Below are 6,194 nucleotides of genomic sequence, written 5' to 3' on the forward strand. Positions count from 1 at the left end.
TCAAGTGCCTTAGGCGCTGTGCCACCAGAGCTAAAGATTACAGCCTGGGGACCCTCTGGGACAGGTCTACTCTGTCCATGAGTTGGATTCACTTGACGGCTCCCAACAACATCAACACTCTCAACTCTCAGAGATCCTTCCTCTTTCTCCTCACTTTGGCCTCACGTACCAGCTTGAGAAGCAACGGAGTGGAGGCAGGAGGGACACTGTTGTGGCGGGAATTTGTGGTTCAAAATTGGGCCAACTACTGCTAAGTTCCCTCACCACCGAGGTTCAGTGATTCCAGGAGAAGGCAAATTTGGAAGGAAGTATACTGTCTCAGGATTGGAGGAAGACTCATTAACAACCTGTGATATGCAGATGACACAGCCTTGCTTGCTGAAAGTGAGGATGACTTGAAGCACTTACTGATGAAGATTATAAATTATAGTCTGCAGTATGGATCACACCTCAACATAAGAAAATGAAAGTCGTCACAACTGGACCAATAAACAGCATCATGATAAATGGAGAAAAAATTAAAGTTGTCAAGGAGTTCATATTACTTGGTTCCACAATCAACACCATGGAAGCAGCAGTCAAGACATCAGACGACAAATTGCACTAGGAAAATCTGCTGTGAAAGACCCCTTTAAAGTGTTGAAGAGCAAAGATGTCTCTTTGAAGACTAAGGTGCACCTAACCCAAGCCATAGTATTGTCAATAATCTCATATGCATCTGAAAGCTGGACATTGAATCCGGAAGACCGAAGAAGAGTTGATGCCTTTGAGTTGTGGTGTTGGTGAAGAATACTGAAAGTACCATGGACTGCCGGAGAATGAACAAATCTGTCCTGGAAGAAGTGCAGCCAGAATGCTCCTTGGAGGTGAGAATGGCCAGACTTTGTCTCACCTACTTTGCTCATGTGGTCAGAAGAGACCTTTCCCTGGAGAAGGATGTCATGCTTGGTAAAGTGGAGGGTCAGTGAAAAAGGGGAAGGCCCTCAATGAGATGGATTGACACAGCGGCTGCGACGATGGGCTCAGGTGTAGCAGGGATTGTGAGGCTAGCACGGGACCTGGCCATGTTTCGTTCTTTTGTACACGGAGTCGCTATGAGTCAGAGCTGACTCGCCGGCACCTAACAACAGCAACATTCTGTAGTTAGGGGAAATGGGGTCAAGGCTACAAGCAGCCTTGACACAGGAACGAGAGGGATGATGATTCTGTGAAGCTGGTTCTCACAGTCATGGCAGCCATGGAGGATGCCCGGCTCCCAAGCCTGGAGCACCCAGCGTCCTTGGTAACGGAGGGCGGCAGCGCCATCATGAATGGGTGGTGCAAATGGTGAACCGTTTGCTGCCAACCGGAAGGTGGGGGGTTGGCGTTCACCCAGAGGCCCCTTGGAAGAAAGGTCTGGCAATCTCTTTCCAAAAAAACCCTAGGGAGCCAGTTCTGCTCTGACACACATGGCACCATGAGCCAGAGGTGACCCCAGGCCAGCTGAGGTCGAGGGCAAACAGGAAGTAGCATCTCCTTCTGCGGAGTCCCTCACTCCGTAATCACGGATTTACAGAGATGAGCTTATTTTCCATGAAGAAGCCAATAGAAAGAACCTAAGAAGAGATCCACAGTCAATTAAAAATGCTTAGCTAGCCTTTGCTTCTGTTTCCTTTCCTTAGTTTGCATCTGAAGGCATAACTTATAGAAACATTGCCCATCAACTCCGTGTCGGTGGTTAAGGTTCAATGTTGTTATGAAAAGTTTAGCCCAGTGCTGGTCTGATGGAGACCAGTGGAGCCCCTGAGGCTGTGGTCTTTAGACACCCTTGAAACCTGGATCACCTTCCAGCCAGACAACAGACAAGACTATAAGGTGAACAGTAATACCCCTAAGAACGAACTCCTTGAAACACTCAACCACACGAGACCAAAAGGGCAGCGTTTGCCCAAAAACAAAGTTCAGAAGGCAGGAAGGGGCAGGCAAGATGGACAGATGGAAACGAGGAACCAATGTCACAAAGAAAAAATGTGTATAAATTATTGAATGGAAAAGTAATTTGCTCTGTCAGCTTTCACCCAAACTACAACAAAAAGTTAAAAAAGAAAAAAGTTTAGCCCACGGTGGACTTATTTGATGGGACCTGAGCTATCACAAGACAAGGAGCTCTGGTAGCATAGTGACTAAGGCACCTGACTGCTAACCGGAAGGCTGGTGGTTCAAACCCACCAGCCACTCTCAGAAGGAAGGTTGAGCAATCTACTTCCATAGAGATACCGCCTTGGAACCCCAAGGAGGGGTCGCTGTGAGTTGGATCTGACTCAAAGGCAGTGCGTTGCATTGCATTTCGTTATCACAAGACAAAGCAGTACTCGTGACGGCAAAGAGTGGTTTGCACACTCTCTATTAGGAAGTAAGAAACTCTTCTGATTAGCAGACTGCATTTTCCAAAGGCGATGAAACTTCAGTGGAGCTTGGTACTGCTCTGTGAGACTATGACCAAAGCAAGTGGGAAACTGACTTGGATTTTAAACCACTGAGGGTTTTAAGAAATAAAGTCAGGCTAACAGCATGAACCAGATGACTGTGGCAAAGGACACAACTTCTCTGTGTCTCAGTTTCTTTGTCTGTAAAACGAAGACAGTAATTCCAACTTTTGTGGCTCTCTACCATTCTCTCAGTGTGTGATATGCCTGACTCAAGCCATGGTCTTTTTAATCGCCTCGTATGCAAATGAAAGCTGAACAATGAGAAAGAAGACAGAAGAGTGGATTCATTTGAATTGTGACTCAGTGTTGGCAAAGAATAGCAAATATACCATGGATGCCAGAAGATCAAAGCAGTCATCCTTAGGAGAAAGACAACCAGATGCTCCTTAGAATCGAGGCTGGGGGGACTTCAGTTTGCTTAACGTGGATGGGAGCTGAGCTATCATAAGACAAGGAGCTCTGGTGGCGAACAATCCTGGGAGAAAGAAGGGCTGTGTGTGCACAGGAAGACAGCTCGGGGGCAGGAGTGCATGGAGGGATGGACACAGGGAAGAAGTAACTATGGGGAGGAAGTGGGAGGGGAGCTGTTGCACTGTGGTAAACTGTGGTCAATGTCATGAGACAATGTATGTGAACTGCTGTATGGAAAGTGAATTTGCTCTGCAAATCTTCACCCAAATCACACACACACACACACAAAAAGAATATAAGGTGCATAGCAACACTGTAATAAAAAAAGATGTTCTCACACACAAAAAAAATAATAATAAAAGGAGCTCTGGTGGCACACTGCCTAAGGCACTTGACTGCTAACCAGAAGGCTGGCCGTTCAAACCCACCAGCCACTCATCAGAAGGAAGGTTGGGCGATCATCAGGAAAGACCATTCCCTAGAAAGAGACATCACGGCTGGTATAGTAGAGGGTCAGCAGAGAGAGACCCCCAAAGAGATGGCTCGACACTCTAGCAGCCCCGGCAGTGCACTCAGCGACACTGAAGAGAAGGCGGCCCTCGCGAGGCCAAACATGGCCACACTGCTCTCTGCTAGCTCACTGCCATTTGCTAAATCAATCTTATGTACCTCCTGCTGGGGTGGCCTCATAAGTCCAAGGTCCTGAGCTGTAAGTACATAAAACCCCGCCTCTCGCTGGGGGCATGGAGAACTCCGTTGCTCCTGCCACTGACTAGGGCCTGCCTCACGCAGAACTTCGCCAGAATAAACTCCTTCAGCTCCACCCTCGAGTTGCCAATTCTTTCTTCAGTCTCACAGCGTCCTCTGTATCTGGAGATAGATTTCAACTTCCTGGTCCGTGTGGGGGCACAGACCGACGAGTGTGTACCGGCACTGGATGGCGCAGCGGTTTGTCCGGTTATACATAAGCTGCCATGGGTCAGCACTGACTAGACGGTAACCGACCACAGTCATGGTCCTTGTGAGGCTACAGTAAGAAGATGTAGGAAGGCTCCTGGCATGGCAACAAGTAACCACACAGATAACAGGCGCCACACCCAGGCTGGGGCCGGGACACTGCCGTGGGTACAGGATGCAGAGATGTGAAGCCTCTTAACCAGCCTGGCTCTGCTGGCCCCGTGCTTTCAGCATTCGGCTGCTAACTGGAAAGTGGGCAGTTCCGATCCACCAGCTGCTTCTTGGGAGAAAGATGCAATCTCCTTCTGTGAAGATTCACAGCCTTCAAAACCCAATGGGGCAGCTCTACCCTGTCCGTGGGGTCACTATGAGTCGGAACTGACTCAATGGCAGTGGGTTGGTTTGTTTTTTGAAGTGGCATTAGCTCTGGGGAGCAAAAGCAGGATCCTTGCCACTTCAGATGTTCACAGGATAAAGGCCACATTAATTCCAGTCACTTCATTGATCAGTGCCTCAGTGATACAGAAGTAACCCAGTTTTTGAAAATTACAGGAATTAGAAGTTTCCCAGTTAAATATCAAGGTGTCCTGGTGGTACAACAGGTAAGCACTCACCTGCCAAGCACAAGGTTGATGGTTTGAAGCCCCGAGATGCTCCAAAGGGTAAAGACTGAGCAGTCTGACCCCATAAAGATTACAGCCTGGGAAACCCCATGGGAAAGCTGCACTCTGTCACACAGGGTTGATACGAGTCGGAATGGACTCAGTGGCGCCCATCAGCCCAACAGTTAAATATAATTTCAATTGGGAATTACTGGGAAATACAAGTTAGAGTTGTCAAAGGCTTAAGCAACCCAGGTAGTGACCTCAGCACTTTCTGTAAGTGGCATTGCTTCTGTTAGGCCACTGGGCACCACTCGGTACCAGCCTGCTCTCCTGGACTGAATGATGGCACCAGCGCCTGCTGTCGTTGTTAGGTGCTGTGAGTCGGGTCCGAGGCTTAGAGACACTACACACAACAAAGTGAGACCCGACCAGGCCTGTGCCGCCCTCACAATCATTGCCACGTGCGGCCAAAACACCACTAACCAAGCCCACTGCTGTTAAGTCGATTCCAACTCCTGGTGGCCCTGTGGGACAGAGAACTGCCCCACAGGGTTCTGAGTCTGTCACCTCTATGGGAGCAGGCTGCCACATCTTTCTCGCACGGAGTATCTGGTAGGTTCCAACTACCGACCTTCCACTTAGCTGAGTACTTCACCACTGCGTCACCAGGGTTCCTTTTGTGAAGTGGTCATTGGGTACTATTTACTGTCCCCAGCTACTTAACTATCAGTTGACCCTGTGATTTCTTGAAAACGTTAAGAATGTCCAAGTATTTTCAGGGAGGACATCTTGCTACTGAGAGAACCCAACACATATGAGCTTCTTTGGTCACTCATCTGAGTGTGCACATGGGACAGACAGGAGAGAGGTGAGATGTGTTGAGGTCAAGTCCTTAAGAAATGAGCCTGGGACGAGGCGATGCCACACTGTCCTTGGGCTGGTGTCCTGGTAGCATCGTGGGCGTTGCCCCTGGGGAGGTACCAGCAGCTCTGACTTCGGCCCTGGAGACCCTGCACGCAGCTCCATCCTTTCTCGCTCGGTCCTTATTTTGCATCAGCATTTGAAGGAGTAGGCCCAGTAGGTTGCCTGTGATTTGGTTTGTGGGCTGTGCTGTCATCCGGGGACTGTGAAGTATTTCCGAAACAAATATAGCAGCTCTTGTTGGAGATGAGACACGAATCTCATTTGAGCTGCATCTTATAACAAATAGTAATTATTCAATGTTTGCATGGTACTCTGATTAATACTAGGCAGTCACACAGAGAGCTGGGATCAGCAGACAAAAGAATGCATCTTTGGTTTCTCTCGGAAAGATGTGTACGCTCCGGAAGAGAGAACTTGACATGTGGCCACCCCAAGAGCTGGGGCTCAGAGCCAAGACACTAGGCCAAGCAGATTCAGGCTGAGCTGGGCCAGGCTAACATCTCACTTACGTCCAGGGGCCACTCTGTTCCTCGGACATTTGTGTAAAGACCAGAGGAAGCTGTGAACAGCGTGGACCTCCACGACATTCCTACCCTGGCACGGAAGGAAGGCTGGGTAAACTCAAGTCGTGTCCACCACCACCAAGGCTTGGCAGCCACCAGGGGTCCGGTGGTGAAACCAGCCCTAAGTTATCAGGGCCTGTTGTTCCCCATTCAGCTGTGAGCACAGGTCACTGTGTCAAGGGCAATTGAAGTCTTGGGGACTGGCAGGGCCCATGTGCAGAGCTGGCCCTTCCCAGTTTAGGAGCTGACGGGGGCATCTGAGTGCC

Source organism: Orycteropus afer, unplaced genomic scaffold, assembly GCF_000298275.1.
Source record: "Orycteropus afer afer isolate SDZICR_OR568_19922 unplaced genomic scaffold, OryAfe1.0 scaffold00384, whole genome shotgun sequence".
In the NCBI taxonomy this organism is placed as follows: domain Eukaryota; kingdom Metazoa; phylum Chordata; class Mammalia; order Tubulidentata; family Orycteropodidae; genus Orycteropus; species Orycteropus afer.